This window comes from Lathyrus oleraceus, chromosome 3 (genome assembly GCF_024323335.1).
Source record: "Lathyrus oleraceus cultivar Zhongwan6 chromosome 3, CAAS_Psat_ZW6_1.0, whole genome shotgun sequence".
In the NCBI taxonomy this organism is placed as follows: Eukaryota; Viridiplantae; Streptophyta; class Magnoliopsida; order Fabales; family Fabaceae; genus Lathyrus; species Lathyrus oleraceus.
In genome coordinates, this window is record NC_066581.1 from 164,712,641 (window position 1) to 164,729,503 (window position 16,863).

A 16,863-nucleotide genomic window follows, 5' to 3' on the forward strand; every position below is an offset into this window, starting at 1 on the left:
CCTAGAACTCTCAATTCCCATGTGTGGTTGGCAAGTTATGATCGAATCGATTTCAGAAAATCTTGAACTTCAAAGGGCCATATCTCTCAAACCGTTTGGCCAATTTTGGTGGGGTTTTTTCCTACAAGTCACATTTGATCCCCTCTTTCCAAAAATATAAATTTCATGTGCCAAAACTTCACCAATCAAAATGGCATATTTTGACTTTTCTCATTTAAATGCAAGTTTGACCAAAAGTTGACTTTTTGATATAAACATTTTTTTAACATTTGGCCAATTGGAAAAGCTCAGAAATGTCATTTAGAATGTGTTTGCAAACTCATTTTGTGCATCACATGTGAATCCATACTTGGTTGCTTGAATTGTAAGAAAGGTACAATTTCACCATACTTGTCCATGCTTCCACAACCATGCCTTGTACCTCAAAAGAACAGCAGCATTATGCAGCACATTTGCTGTCATTATGAACACATCTTAGCAGCCTAAAACCACAGAAAAGAGGCCATGCTTGCTTGCTTGGAATTAGGGGAGAAAGGACATGTTTGCAACAAATCCAATTCATGAACCATACCTTGTACTGTCCAACAAGCAGACCTAGCAGCATTGTGCAACATGTTTTTCTGTCATTTTTGGGATACACAAGGCTACACAATACCACAAAAAATTTCATGCTGCAAAAATCACACCTTGGCACTGTTGGAGGGAACTGCCAAATTTCCAAGGTTGCAAAACATTGCCTTGTGCCAAAAGCAACCATGACAGCATTTTCACCATCATTTTTTCTGTCATGGACACACACATAGGACAATAGTAGACACACAAGCCTGGCACAACAAAGAACCAACAGAGCTTATTCATTGAGACTCATCTTGGCATTTTGAAGGGCTGTCAAAAAAGAATTCCCAAGAACCAAACCTTGCCAAACCAAAAGGAAATGTCCAATAGCATGGCCTAGTTTGAGAATACCTTAATATCATTTTCCTGTGATCACAAAACCAGCAAAAGCCAAAAGACTTCACTCAACCAAACTGCTCATCCTTGGCCATTCCTCTAAAAAACCTGTCACAACACCCTGCAGCAGAAAAAGAAAACCTTGGCAATTGCTCAAAACCATACCCTCCATCCTGTTGCTGTCAGGAGTGACACCTAGCAGCCACAAAAACATGGCAGCCACATAGCAAACCATGGATCACTCATCCTAAAACTAACTCACCTTGCCATTTGCATTTTTCCTGTCAAAAACGAAGAGCACCAAAACCCTGCTACAGCAGCCACAAACCACAAGACCACATACCAAAACACCTTCACTCATTTTTCCAACCTCATCCTTGCTTGCTATTGGCATTTGATTTTTCTGTCAAAAACATAACAAGACTAAGCCTGGCTTGCCAACAGAACACTGCATACAACATTCTCTCCAACACACCATACATCTTGCTATTTTGCTGTCCAAACAAAATGAACTAAACTGGCCTTGCCTAATACCATGCTTTCCATTATTTTCCTGTCATAAAACAACCAGTAGCAGTAACAGCAAGAGCATCACAAAAACCATTTTGGCCAAGGCAAGTGGAGGAAGCATTCTCATTCTGAAAAAAAACACCTTGCTTGGCATTCCCAATCTTCTGTCAAGAACTTATAAAAAACCTGCAGCATCCAAGAGTAACCATACACAGCAACAAGGCCATGGCTCCCTCTCTCAAAACCTAACCCTGCTACCTGCATTTCACCTTTCAGTCCAACCCTGCATTACACCTTAAAAACCCTAGCAGCAGACCAACCAAGAGCCTCTCACCTTGCCTTGCATTTTTCTGTCAAAACTTGGTCCAAGATACCAAAAGAACAAAACCTAACCTTTTGCATTGTGTGAAGTCTGTCCCAAAACCAAAAAAAACTAAAGCATGGCATATTGTCATTTCCACATCTCTTCATCATGTTAAACCAACTAGCCTACAAAACATATAACAAAAACACACTAACATCATCAAACCAACAAGAATTGCATTTTTCAACTTCCTGTCCAAAACCTCCAAAGGACCAAATTTGCTTGGCTTGAAACATCATTAAAACAGCATTGTGGACCTATTGCAACCATATTTCTCCACTTGTAGAAGCCTTTCCATCACTGTCTTCAACCTTGCATCTTAGATTTTAGGCAAAGGCAAGCATCCACAAGGCAAAGTTCTTCAACTAATCAACATTTGGAAAGCTTTATTTCATCTGTTTCGAGCATTGGTCACCAAATACCAACTGAATCACCACTGTTCCTCCAAATTGGTAAGTTTTCGAGCTCCATGATTTCTCAAATTGATACATGAGTTTAAGAGGTCTTTCAATGCTGAGTGCCATGATGTTCTTATTTTTGGAAATGGTTGTGTGTGCATGAAGATATTTGGAAAACAAGTTTGGTGTTAAAATGTGTTTTTGCTCGATTCTTGACTTGTGTGTGGTTTTAATGAAAATCAATGGTGGATTCATGTTGACCTTGCCATGCTGATCATTTCCATGTACTCAATTTTGATTTTTGGGCAAGATTGTGAAATCATGATTTTTGAACATGAACCCTAATTCCCAATTGTGTTTCCCAGAATTTCCTCCCCATTTCTCACTTGCATGGCCCTTTTCTCCCTCTAACCAATAGGAACATTTCATTTGTAAGGCCAAAACGACCGTGTTTAGTTTAGTGGGCCAAAATATTACCAAAATGCCATTTTCTCAATATTAGTTCCATTAATTTCTTCACTTTGATTACCAATCTTCCAAAATTCATAACTTGCTCATTTTTGATCCAAATTTAATGGGATTTTTTTGTGTTGTGTTCATCATGATCTCTACTTTTTTATCATTATTTTTCCAGAATTTTTGGATGAGTGGTTTTTAAATGTTGCTAGGGTTTGTGACATGTGACCAAATTTTGTACACTTTGCCAAATCAATTGTGAAATGATGAGAATGTATCCATTGGCTCCCAAATTTTTTGTGCTTAAACTAGACACATTCATGGTGATTTTGGTGTAGAGTTTGTGAATTTATCATTTGTGGTTTGTGAGTTATGATTTTTTGAATTAGGGTGTGACAATTTGTGTCACACCATTGATGTCCAACTTCATGATTTTCATTACCATGCTTCTTGACCTCCAATTGATCTGATTTTTTGCATGAACCTACTCTTATATGTCTAGTTTACATGTGAATTTTCTTGGAATTATTTGTGTCATTTTCCATTTGTTTGAGATTTTTCTTCCCTGCCTAGTCAAATGTTGCCCTTGTGTGACACATGTCCCCATTTCATTTGTGAAATTCTCATACTTTATTAGAGGGACATGAAATTTTACATGAGATAACTAGACATCCTCATCTTTGCCATGGTTTTGATCCCATTCATTTATCATACACCATTCTTGACTTATGATTTTTCTAAGTTGATGCATGTTTGGTTGACTTCATTGAGCATGTTCAAAATTGCTTTGACTTTCTGATTTTCATTGACTGCCTTCCACTTGTCCAAATGAGATGAAATTTGACATGCTTACCATGCTATGTGTTAGGTTTGACCATGATTTATTTGGTGATTTTTGGAAATGTTTGAGTTGACTGTTGAGTTAAGTCTTGCTGTTGACTTCTATGAGCTTCTGTTTGCCATGTTTTGACCTAAATGGTTCATGAAATGATGATAGTGATTGATATGAATGTGAACCCAATCGGTTTTGTTTCCTAATTGTTTGAACATGATTTTGGATACTTACCCTTTGCTGCTTGGACTTTCTCATTCATTTTTGACCCTAGGCTTGTCCTAGTGGTCCTGTTACTCACCTTTGAGCTTGTGTTTTCAGGTTGACCATCAAATGGCCATTGAGACCAATTCTTTTGATTGAGCTTGCTTAAGAATCATTGTCTAACTTGTTTGTATTGTAGGTGGCTTGGCTCACATGCCTTAAGCCTTGTGCCTTGCACATCCATGTGCCTCTAATTGACTGTTGGCCTATGTTTCCTTTCACTTTGTTTGAAGTTGTATACTAACATCTGCTTGACTGTTTCAGGTGCTTTAGTTGCTTAGTTCCTTGTGAACTTTTTGCTTTGCTTTGCTTGTATAAGCAATTTGCATTGAGGTATGTCTCTTCTACTTCATGTAGTCTGGAAGACCTGGCCTGTTACCTGGCCAGGCAACTGTCTGAAGTCCTCCTTAAGAGGCAATGTTTGTGGGTGTTTACATTTGTCCTTGCATAGAGTCAAAGACCTCCTAAGTGAAGAGGCAATTGGTGGAAGGTAGGGATATGCAATCTATCCCCCACTATTCAGTGTGTCATCTGCTTTGCTCACACCACTGTGTTGATGCATTACAGATACAAACCCAAGATCTTGTACAATGGTACAGTTGAGTCAGTTTTAAATGTGTAGAAGGGTTCCCACTTTCTGAACCCACACATTCTTGTCTTGAGCTCTCCCAGGCCAGGGATAAGAGCTGTGAGGTCTCATCCTCACTTCATCCTTTCATCTGCTTCACCTTAGCCCCTCGATGGCAAGGTTAAGAGCAACACTCACCCCATTCCAGAGGTTTGTTTGTTGAGGTTGATATGACCCCTTGACTAAAACCTAACCCTTGTTTGAGCCACTTGTTTGTGTATAGCGTGTGCTTCCTGTGCAAGATAGGATTGTTTGACTTGCTTCCTGTGCAAGATAGGATTGTTTGACTTGCTTCCTGTGCAAGATAGGATTGTTTGACTTGCTTCCTGTGCAAGATAGGATTGTTTGACTTGCTTCCTGTGCAAGTTAAGATTAGTTTAGACTTGCTTCCTGTGCAAGTTAGGTTTTGCTTGGCTTGCTTCCTGTGCAAGTTAAGTGTGTGTGGCTTGCTTCCTGTGTGAGCCATGCTTAGGATAGGTTGGCCCTTGTGCCATTTAGCTAGAAACCTTAACTTAGGGATGATTTGCATGATAACATCTAGGCTCGAGTCGTAGTCTCCCTAGTTGTGTCTCCCTCTGTTATCTGGTTAGGCTAGTCCTTTATCCCTGCGTAGGGGAACTACATCGCCCTGATCTTCACACCAGATGAAGTATGTAGGCAGGAGATTGAGCTGATCTCTCCGGGCGCCCTTTTTTCTTTTTGTGTGTGTTGTCTGACAGTTGCTAGGCTCGAGTGCCTGACTCCTTAGCAATTTGTCGCCTGTGTCTTTGTTTTGTCTTGTCGTGTGTTTGGAAGCTGATGTAAGTCCATCGAGTGGCAGTTAGGTTCCAGTGTGCGTGTGTTTTGGTTCGGATGCTGATGTAAGCCCAGTGATTGGCATTCGGGCTCCATGTTTGCCTTTGCCCGTGTTTGTTTGTGTGCGTGTCAGCCGAGCTACGAATGCTCTGATTCTTCTCTCGTCCGAGGAGATACGTATGCATAGGTGCGATACCTTAGCGAGCATGTGTCGCTTCCCCAGTCCGAACTACTTCGACTCTGATGTCTATGTCTGATAGACTAAGTAGGCCCAGGATGCGATATCCTGCCGAGTCAGTTTCAGTCAGTTCCTTGTGTCTCTTTTCAGCCAGTGTGTGAGTATTTGAGCAGTGTTTAGCAACCAATTTTCCTTTCTAGTGTGCGTGGATCCCGTAGAGTACTACGGATGCGTAGGGGTGCTAATACCTTCCCTTCGCATAACCGACTCCCGAACCCATTCTCTTTGGTCGCGAGACCATGTCTTTTCCTAGGTTTACTTCGAGCGTTTCCTTTCCCTCTTTTGGGATAAATAACGCACGGTGGCGGCTCTGTTGTTCTTCTTTTCCCGCCGGTTTTTCGCGCGATGCGACAGCTGGCGACTCTGCTGGGGATTATAGAGAAGTTGACCTGTGCTGGTCCGTCTTCCCTAAGCGAGTCTCTCCTAGCGCTCTCTAGGTTAGGGTTTGGTTGCTTTTTGCTGTGTTTATTTATTGCATTCATTATTTACTGTTTGCATTCATTGTCTGTTGTTTGCATTTATGTTTGTAATTATGTTTGCATTCATATTCATCTGTTCACCTGGCTGGTTGTCTGTTTCTCTCTGTTGGGGTGGGAGTTCTATGAGGTAAAAGGCCCAATACCCAGGCTATGAGTGAAATCTAGGAAACCTAGGAATAGAGTGATTCATGGGAAGCGGGTGGTGTACGCCACTTAGCGGAACATTGATATCACGAGCAGTTCAGACTCTGATGGGGTATTATCGGTGCATACATCGGGTGTGCACAGGATGATGTTCTTGAAAGGGTTGTTTATCCTGCGTTTCTCTTGACCTTACCTGGCCTAGACTACACCCGTGAGTGGGGAAGGGTTCATCATTACAGGTACTGTTGGTGACTTATGGTTCTGTTGGTGACTTTGGGTTCAGACAACAGTATATTCAGTTGACCTTGGGTTTCAAGTTGGATTTGGGTTCTGAGTTTAGACCGAAGCTTCGACTTTGTGATCAGAGATGCACCGCCAGCCAGTTGTGTCTGCATCATGTGCATCATAGCATATTTATTTTCAAAAAGAAACGCAAAAAAAAAGAAAAAAAAAAAAAGAAAAAAAAAAAAAGAAAAAAACTAATCCCTGCATGCATATCATTTCTCAGGTACATTCCAGAGCTTGTTCACTGATAGAGATGGCAACAGTCCCAGAGTTGAAGCGGAAGACTTGTATCTACGTTTTTCACCGGGAGCCTTTGACGCCTCTGATTGAGTTGGGCAGTCTTGTGACCAGTGATCGTCTGGGGGGGTTCGTGAATCAGTATGGGGATATCCTGACAGTGTTGAAGACAGTAGTTGACCCGGTGCCGTTGCAGACACTTCTTCAGTTCTATGACCCGGAGCTTAGATGTTTCACGTTCCAAGATTACCAGTTAGCACCTACTCTCGAGGAGTATTCTATTGTTGAGCATCCCGATTCAGCATCAGGTTCCTTTCTTGGACGTACCAAAGGAGGTTGACTTTAAGGTTGTTGCCAGAGCTCTCCGGTTGAGTGTTAAGGAAGTTTGTGATAATTGGAAGCCCAGTGGGGAAGTTGTGGGTCTGCCGTTGAAGTTTCTTCTGAGAATAGCCAGAGATGAAGCAGAGAAGGGAAATTGGGAAGCTTTTCACGCGCAGCTTGCCGCCTTGATATATGGGATCATCCTATTTCCCAGTATGCCAAATTTTGTTGACCATGCTGCCATCAGCATTTTCATCAGAGGAAATCCAGTCCCCACCTTGTTAGCTGATACTTACTATGCCATCCATAGTAGGCATGGTAAGGGTGGAGCCATCAGGTGCTGTCTACCTCTCCTGTTTAGATGGTTCATGTCACTCCTGCCTGGTAGTGGACCTTTATGGACACTCAGAGCACTCTCAAGTGGACTCAGAGGGTCATGTCGCTCACCTCTTATGACATCAGATGGCAATCTTACCGGATGAATGTGAAGAATGTTATTATGAGCTGTGGAGAATTCCGGAATGTGCCACTCGTGGGGACCAAGGGTTGTGTAAATTATAATCCAGTTCTTTCTCTTCGCCAGTTAGGTTTTGTTATGAGTAGAAGACCACTTGAAGCTGAGATAGCTGAGAGTGTGTACTTTGAGAAGAAGGATGACCCTGTTAGGTTGGAGCAGATTGGAAGAGCTTGGAAGTCCATTGGTGTCAGAGATGGATCCGTCCTAGGGAAGAAGTTTGCCATAGCCATGCCTGATTACACTGATTGGGTAAAGAAGAGAGTGGAAACTTTGTTGCTACCCTACGATAGGATGGAACCGTTGCAAGAGCAACCACCCTTGGTTCTTGCTGATAGTGTGCCTGCTGAGCACTATAAGCAAGCCCTGATGGAGAGTCGTCGGTTGAGGGAGAAGGAGCAGGACACCCATATGGAGTTGTACAAAGCTAAAGCTGATAGGTTGCACATGGCCCATCAACTCAGGGAAGTGCAAGGAGAAGATGCTAGCAGAGCAAGGAGCAAGAAGAGATCATATGAGGAGATAGAGTCTATGTTGGATGAGGAGCATAGGGAGCGCTTGAGACTGCAGAGAGCAGAAGCCAACTATCAGAAGAAGATCAGAGACTTGGAGAAGCAACTCAGAGATAAAGATATCCAGTTGAAGAAGGAAGTAGACTTGAGACAGGCATCAGAGAACCACCTTGGAGGAGAAGTCTTGGAGCTGAGAAGACAATTGAAGGAGAAGATTACCCCTCTACCAGAATGCTCAGAATGCTCACTGTTGATAGACCAGTGCCATTACCTGAAGACCCTCATTCCGGAAGACCGTCTGTCTTAGTTTGTATCTCTGATTGTATTTTGTTGAGAATCACCTCCAGGCTTGTTGGATGGGATTCATTTGCGTGTAAGCCATCTCTTGGATCTTTTGTTAAGAATCACCTCCAGGCTTGTTGGATGGGATTCTTTTTCTTTGTACGTTGTTTATTCAGATATTCTGTTGACATTGGTTGTATGCCTTTTTACCCTTATGTATATATAAGGATGTCAGCATTTCCTTGTATCTGTTTTGCTCTCTTGCTGCTGCAGGTTGCCATCTTTTCAGGATGGGTCAGGCTCTTTGAATGCCTGAGAAATGAGCATATCATGTGCATCATACGCATCATTAGCATCATACTCATATCATTTTGCATAACAGGTGTTCTTGGTCGTGACTTCTCACTCTGGTTCCTGTTTTAGGCAGGATAGCTGATCAACGTCCGCACCGCTACTCAACAAGACTGAATCAACAGAGAAGTATGGATCAATTTCAAGCTGAGTTGGCTGAGATGAAGGCTAGCATGGCCCAGTTTATGAATATGATGCAAGGGGTTGCGCAAGGTCAAGAAGAACTTCGAGCTATGGTTCAGAGACAAGAGGCTGCAAATCCACCGATCAACCATGCTCCGCCAGAGGGAGGCCCGATCAATGATAACAATGTTGCTGCTACTATACCCGTCAACAACTATGCTGTAGGTGATGAGTTGGGGGGTATTCGAATCAACGGTCAACCTATTGTTCCAGATGCCGCTAATGCCAGAGTAGTCCGTGCTCCGGCCCGTAATCCTGTTCCGATTGTTGACAGACAAGAGGATATGTTCTCTCTGCTCAGTGAAGACGAAGACGTTCTGGGAAGGGTTAATGAGAGAGACCGTAAAGTTGAGGCTCTTGCTGAGAAGATCCGTGCTATGGAAAGTCAGAATTCTCTCGGTTTTGATGTTACCAATATGGGGTTGGTTGAAGGTTTGAGAATCCCTCACAAGTTCAAAGCACCGTCCTTCGACAAATACAACGGTACTTCTTGCCCTCGCACCCATGTGCAGGCTTATTATCGAAAGATCTCTGCGTATACCGATGATGAAAAGATGTGGATGTATTTTTTCCAAGATAGTCTATCTGGGGCTTCTTTGGACTGGTACATGGAATTGAAGAGAGATTCTATCCGTTGTTGGAGGGATCTGGGTGAGGCCTTTTTGAGGCAATACAAACACAACATGGACATGGCACCGAGCCGGACTCAGCTGCAGAGTCTTTGTCAGAAATCCAATGAAAGCTTCAAGGAGTATGCCCAGAGGTGGCGTGAACTGGCTGCTAGAGTTCAACCCCCTATGCTGGAGAGGGAGTTGACAGACATGTTTATCGGTACTCTTCAAGGTGTGTTTATGGACCGGATGGGGAGCTGCCCATTCGGTAGTTTTTCTGATGTTGTCATTTGTGGAGAGAGGACTGAGAGTTTGATTAAAACTGGGAAGATCCAAGATGCTGGCTTCTTCTTCCTTAAGAAGCCATTTGCTGGGGCACCTCGTCGAAGAGAGGGTGAAACTAATGCTGTTCAACACCGCCGAGATCAGAACAGAATTGAATACCGTCAAGCTGCTGCAGTAACCATTCCGGCACCTCAGCCTCGTCAACAACAACAACAAAGAGTCCAACAACCGCAACAACAACAACAACAGCAACGTCCTTTCCAGCCTAGGCAGAAGTTACAGGCTGATAGAAGATTTGATCCTCTGCCTATGTCTTACGCAGAGCTACTACCCGAACTACTCCGGTTAGGGTTTGTAGAGTTGCGTACGAGGGCTACTCCGACAGTGCTGCCGCCCGGCTATGATGCTAATGTTAGATGTGACTTTCATTCTGGGGCACCAGGCCACCATACTGAGAAGTGTCGGGCTCTCCAGCACAAGGTCCAAGATTTGATCGATGCCAAGGCGATCAACTTCGCCCCAGTGCCTAACGTCGTAAACAACCCTATGCCTCAGCATGGTGGGCATAGAGTGAACAATATTGAGGGGAAGGAAGCTGAAGATCTGGTTGTTAATGTTGATGATGTTCAGACTTCTCTGCTAGTTGTGAAGGGTCGTCTGCTGAATGGGGGTGTCTACCCGGGCTGTGATGAGGATTGTTTGGGCTGTGCAGAATCTGAGAATGGTTGCGACCAGTTAAGGGCCGGTATCCAGGGTATGATGGATGAGGGTTGTTTGCAATTCAGTAGGGCTGTAAAAGATCGTGGGACAGTGTCAACTATCACCATTTACTTTAAACCGTCTGAAGAACGTGGACAAAGGGTCGTCAGTGCACCTGCAGCAAATGGTACCCCAGTTACCATTCCCGTGCCTGTAACCATCAGTGTTCCAACTACTATCGTGGCGTCTGAAAGAAGGGCTGTTGAGAATAGTAGAGCTGTGCCGTGGAAGTATGATAATGCTCACCGCAGTTACAGAAGGGCTGAAAGTCAGACGAGACCAGTGAATCAAACTCCAGTGACAATTGGTTTACCGAATAGAGTTCCTGCAACTGTTGGTCCGGCTGTGGATAATGTAGGGGGTCCAGGAGGTTTTACCAGAAGCGGTCGTCTGTTCGCACCGCAGCCTTTGAGGGACAATAATGCTGAGGCTCTCGCCAGAGCAAAGGGTAAGCAAGCTGTGGTTGAGGAAGAACCTGTCCAAAGGAAGCGCCCGAGGGGTCTTGAGAAGGACGTGGAGGAGTTTATGAAGATAATCAAGAAGAGTGACTACAAGATTGTAGACCAGTTGAATCAAACTCCGTCCAAGATTTCTATACTTTCACTGTTGATGTGCTCTGAGGCACACCGTAATGCCTTGCTGAAGATGTTGAATCTGGCTTACGTACCTCAGAGATTTCTGTCAATCAACTGGAGGGTGTGATGGCCAATGTGAGCACCAGGCATGGTGTAGGATTCACCAACCTGGACTTACCGCCTGAAGGGCGAAACCATAACAAAGCCTTGCACATCACCATGGAGTGCAAGGGGGCAGTGTTGTCTCACGTATTGGTAGACACCGGGTCGTCGTTGAATGTGTTGCCTAAGCAGATTCTGAAGAAGATTGATGCGGAAGGGTCTGTGCTTACTCCCAGTGACCTGATCGTTCGTGCTTTCGACGGTTCCAAACGTTCTGTGTGTGGGGAAGTTACCTTGCCTGTGAAGATAGGTCCTGAGGTTTTTGATATCATCTTCTATGTTATGGACATCCAGCCCGCCTATAGTTGTTTATTGGGGCGTCCATGGATTCATGCAGCAGGGGCAGTCTCGTCGACTCTCCATCAAAAGCTCAAGTATGTCTGGAACGGTCAGATTGTGACTGTGTGCGGTGAAGAAGAGATTCTGGTGAGTCATCTATCCTCGTTCAAATATGTTGAGGTGGATGGCGAGATCCACGAAACCTTATGCCAGGCGTTTGAGACTGTGGCTCTTGAGAAAGTGGCGTACGCTGAGCAGAGGAAGCCAGGTGCTTCAATTACTTCTTACAAGCAGGCTAAGGAGGTTGTTGATTCTGGCAAAGCTGAAGGCTGGGGCAAGATGGTGGACTTGCCAGTTAAAGAAGACAAATTTGGCGTTGGTTACGAGCCTCTCCAAGCAGAGCAGAATGGTCAAGCGGGTCCGAGTACCTTTACCAGCGCTGGGCTGATGAATCATGGTGACGTCTCCGCAACCGGTATTGAAGACTGTGACAGCGATTGTGATTTGGACAACTGGGTTCGCCCGTGTGCACCAGGGGGGTCTATCAACAACTGGACGGCTGAAGAAGTGGTTCAAGTTACTCTTCTGACAGAGTAATTTTCTGTTGTTTTGTCATTTTGCATGAAAATCCTACGTTCTGCCCAAGGCGTAGTGATTCATTGTAGGGCCTCATCATGTTTTAATGATTATCATTAATGAAGGACATTTTTTGAAATCAAACTTTGTGATCCCTGTCTTTCTATTTTTTGTTTTCATCTTTTTCAAAAAAAAAAAACAATAAAAATGGCAATGTTTTTGTTTTTGTGACCTTTTGAACTCTTTTTCTAAAACAAAGCATTAAACATGCAGAAGCGATCTTATGGCATTCACTATGAACAGTTCTGTTATGGCTCAGTATGATTTCGACAATCCCATCTACCAAGCTGAAGAGGAGAGTGAGGAAGACTGTGAACTCCCTGCAGAATTGGTCAGATTAAAGCAGGAGGAAAGGGTCATCCAACCTCATCAGGAGGAGTTGGAGGTTGTTAATTTGGGTACTGAGGACGCCAAAAGAGAAATCAAGATTGGGGCTGCTTTAGAGGACTCTGTCAAGAGGAGGCTGATTGAGATGCTGAGAGAATATGTGGAGATATTCGCCTGGTCATATCAAGATATGCCTGGTTTGGATACAGACATTGTGGTGCATCGATTACCTCTTAGAGAAGGATGTCCTTCGGTCAAGCAGAAGCTTCGTAGAACGAGTCCTGACATGGCAACTAAGATCAAGGAAGAGGTTCAGAAGCAGTGGGATGCAGGTTTTTGGCTGTTACAAGTTATCCCCCATGGGTGGCCAACATCGTTCCTGTGCCGAAGAAGGATGGTAAAGTCAGAATGTGTGTCGATTACCGGGATTTGAATAGAGCGAGTCCGAAAGATGATTTCCCATTACCTCACATTGATGTATTGGTTGATAATACGGCTCAATCCTCGGTATTCTCTTTCATGGATGGTTTCTCCGGATATAATCAGATCAAGATGGCGCCAGAGGACATGGAAAAGACGACATTCATTACACCTTGGGGCACGTTCTGCTATAAGGTGATGCCATTTGGGCTAAAGAATGCTGGTGCTACCTATCAGAGGGCAATGACGACTCTTTTTCATGACATGATGCACAAAGAGATTGAAGTGTACGTAGATGATATGATTGCGAAGTCGCAGACAGAAGAGGAGCACCTGGTTAATTTGCAGAAGCTGTTTGACCGGTTGAGAAAGTTCAAGCTGAGGTTGAATCCGAACAAGTGTACGTTTGGGGTGAGATCAGGGAAGCTTTTAGGCTTCATTGTCAGTGAGAAAGGGATTGAGGTTGATCCAGCAAAAGTCAAAGCTATTCAAGAGATGCCTGAACCGAAACGGAAAAGCAAGTCCGTGGGTTTTTAGGGAGATTGAACTACATTGCAAGGTTCATATCTCATCTAACTGCTACATGTGAACCAATTTTCAAACTGCTCAGAAAGAATCAAGCGATCAAGTGGAATGATGACTGTCAGAAAGCTTTTGACAAGATTAAAGAGTATTTACAGAAACCTCCAATCCTATACCTCCAGTTCCAGGGAGACCTCTGATAATGTACCTGTCAGTGACTGAGAACTCGATGGGGTGTGTATTGGGACAGCATGACGAGTCTGGTCGAAAAGAGCATGCCATATACTACCTTAGCAAAAAGTTTACCGACTGTGAAACAAGATATTCACTGCTCGAGAAAACTTGCTGTGCTTTGGCCTGGGCTGCTCGCCGACTAAGGCAGTATATGTTGAACCATACTACCTTATTGATTTCTAAGATGGATCCAGTAAAGTACATCTTTGAGAAACCAGCTCTCACCGGACGTGTTGCCCGTTGGCAGATGATTCTAACCGAATATGACATTCAGTACACGTCACAGAAGGCCATCAAGGGTAGTATTCTGTCAGACTACCTTGCCGAACAACCGATTGAAGATTATCAGCCTATGATGTTTGAATTCCCTGATGAAGACATCATGTATCTGAAGATGAAAGATTGCGAAGAGCCTCTTGTCGAGGAAGGACCGGACCCGGATGACAAATGGACACTGATGTTTGATGGGGCTGTGAATATGAATGGTAACGGTGTTGGGGCAGTATTGATCAATCCTAAAGGTGCTCATATACCTTTTTCTGCCAGATTGACTTTTGACGTCACCAACAACGAAGCTGAGTATGAGGCTTGTATCATGGGGATAGAAGAAGCCATTGATCTGAGGATCAAAACTCTTGATATATTTGGAGATTCCGCTCTAGTGGTCAATCAAGTCAATGGAGATTGGAATACGAATCAGCCGCATTTGATTCCGTATAGAGATTACACCAGAAGAATACTGACGTTCTTCAAGAAAGTGAAGTTGTATCATGTCCCCCGGGATGAGAATCAAATGGCTGATGCCTTGGCTACTTTGTCGTCTATGATCAAAGTTCATTGGTGGAATCATGTGCCACATGTTGCGGTGAATCGACTTGAGAGGCCTGCGTATGTGTTTGCAGCCGAGTCTGTTGTGGGTGATGAGAAGCCGTGGTATTATGACATCAAGAATTTCCTCAAGACTCAGGAGTATCCTGAAGGTGCGTCGAAGAATGACAAGAAAACCCTGAGGAGGCTAGCTGGAAGCTTCTATTTGAATCAGGATGATGTGTTGTATAAGAGAAACTTTGACATGGTCTTGCTCAGATGCGTGGACAGACCCGAGGCAGACATGTTAATGCAGGAAGTTCATGAAGGTTCCTTCGGTACTCATGCCGGCGGACATGCAATGGCTAAGAAATTGTTGAGAGCGGGTTATTACTGGATGACTATGGAATCCGATTGTTTCAAGTATGCTCGGAAGTGCCATAAGTGTCAAATCTATGCTGATAAGGTGCATGTACCACCAAGCCCTCTGAATGTCATGAATTCGCCTTGGCCGTTTGCCATGTGGGGCATTGATATGATTGGGAAGATTGAGCCTACTGCTTCGAATGGACATCGCTTCATCTTGGTTGCGATTGACTATTTCACCAAATGGGTGGAAGCAGCTTCCTATGCTAACGTTACCAAACAAGTGGTTACCCGGTTCATCAAGAAAGAAATCATATGTCGTTATGGAGTTCCTGAGAGAATCATCACTGACAATGGTTCGAATCTCAATAACAAGATGATGAAAGAGCTTTGTAAAGATTTCAAGATTGAACATCACAATTCTTCTCCTTACAGACCGAAGATGAATGGTGCTGTAGAAGCGGCAAACAAGAATATCAAGAAGATTGTGCAGAAGATGGTCGTTACGTACAAGGATTGGCATGAGATGCTGCCTTTCGCTTTGCATGGGTACCGTACCTCAGTACGTACGTCGACCGGGGCAACCCCTTACTCCCTTGTGTATGGTATGGAAGCTGTCCTACCTGTTGAAGTGGAGATTCCTTCTCTGAGAGTTTTATTGGATGTCAAGCTGGACGAAGCCGAGTGGATTCGAACAAGGTTTAACGAGTTGAGCCTTATCGAGGAGAGACGGCTAGCAGCTGTATGCCATGGACAGTTGTATCAGCGAAGGATGAAGCGAGCCTTTGATCAGAAAGTGCGTCCTCGAAGCTATCAGATCGGTGATCTAGTTTTGAAGAGGATCCTCCCTCCCGGTACAGATAACAGGGGCAAATGGACTCCTAATTATGAAGGTCCGTATGTTGTGAAGAAGGTTTTCTCCGGTGGGGCCTTGATGCTTACAACTATGGATGGTGAAGATTTTCCGTCTCCTGTCAACTCAGATGTAGTCAAAAAATACTTCGCATAAATTGACCCGCTGGACAAAAAGAATAAAGAGTCCAGGCAAAAAATGGGCATCCCGGCGAACCAAAAAAAAAGAAAGAAAAGGTTCGGGCAAAAGTTAGGGATAAAATGAAAAGAATTTGTACACCCGGTAAGTCGAAAACCCGCAAGGGCGGCTTAGGCAAAAATGGGTATCCCGGTGGATTGAAAACCCGAAAGGGCGATCCAGGCAAAAATTAGGGATTAAAGCGAAGACTACAGTCTGAGTTGTCTGTACTTCATCGAGCTTTGTCGTCTGCCATCTCGAAAGATGTGATCCGTCCAATCATTCTTCTCAGAAAGCAAGGAGTTGGGAGGAAAACTGATGATCTGTGAGTTATAACAGAATTGGGAAATAGTGGATGCCGTGTTCACATTGCCATTAGGATAGATTTTTCCTTTTGTGCGCAATTACCTCTTTCTAGGAATTGCTTCCCAATGTATTTGCCTCTTCAGGCACATTTTCAATCAATAAAAGTCGTTATTCAGATAAATAGCTCTTTTGTTTTACTTTTACTGTTTTGTTTGCAAAAATGTCCGAATTTTTGATAAGCATTAAAAACATGAAGGCTACACAATAATTTGCAGAAAGATGAAACATTTGAAAATCATTTTGAATGTTGAGGACACTTGAGCGTATCTTGTCCATGTATCCCCTGGGGGCATTTTGTTGTGCTGTTTTTCAGATTGGCATCTGTGAGGACATTTCCTCAGCAGATTTTTTTTCCAAGCAAGTTTGGAGGCTATCAGAGCTATGTTCCCCGCGAAGACGTCTGTGGATAGTGCCTTCTATTCCCCAACAGATCTAAGGATTGCCTATCCCCAGCAGGCCTGTATTTGCTGATTTCCTCCCCGAGTGAGGCAGGTTCATTGAATTTATCTCCAGCATTCATCCTATCTGTGGACTGAAGGATATCCCCAGCGGAGTTTACCTTTCTCCAGCAGCAGTGCTATGCTTCAACATGAGTGTGAAGTCGCTTTACCATTCCTCAAGCAGTGTTCCCCGCAGAGTATTTCCCAAGAGGAGTCTCCCCACAGGGTCAGAGTATCTGATCATTTCGGCTCCCTAGCCAGGGTTCATTTGCATTTCGCATGTAGTAATCATTGCATCCT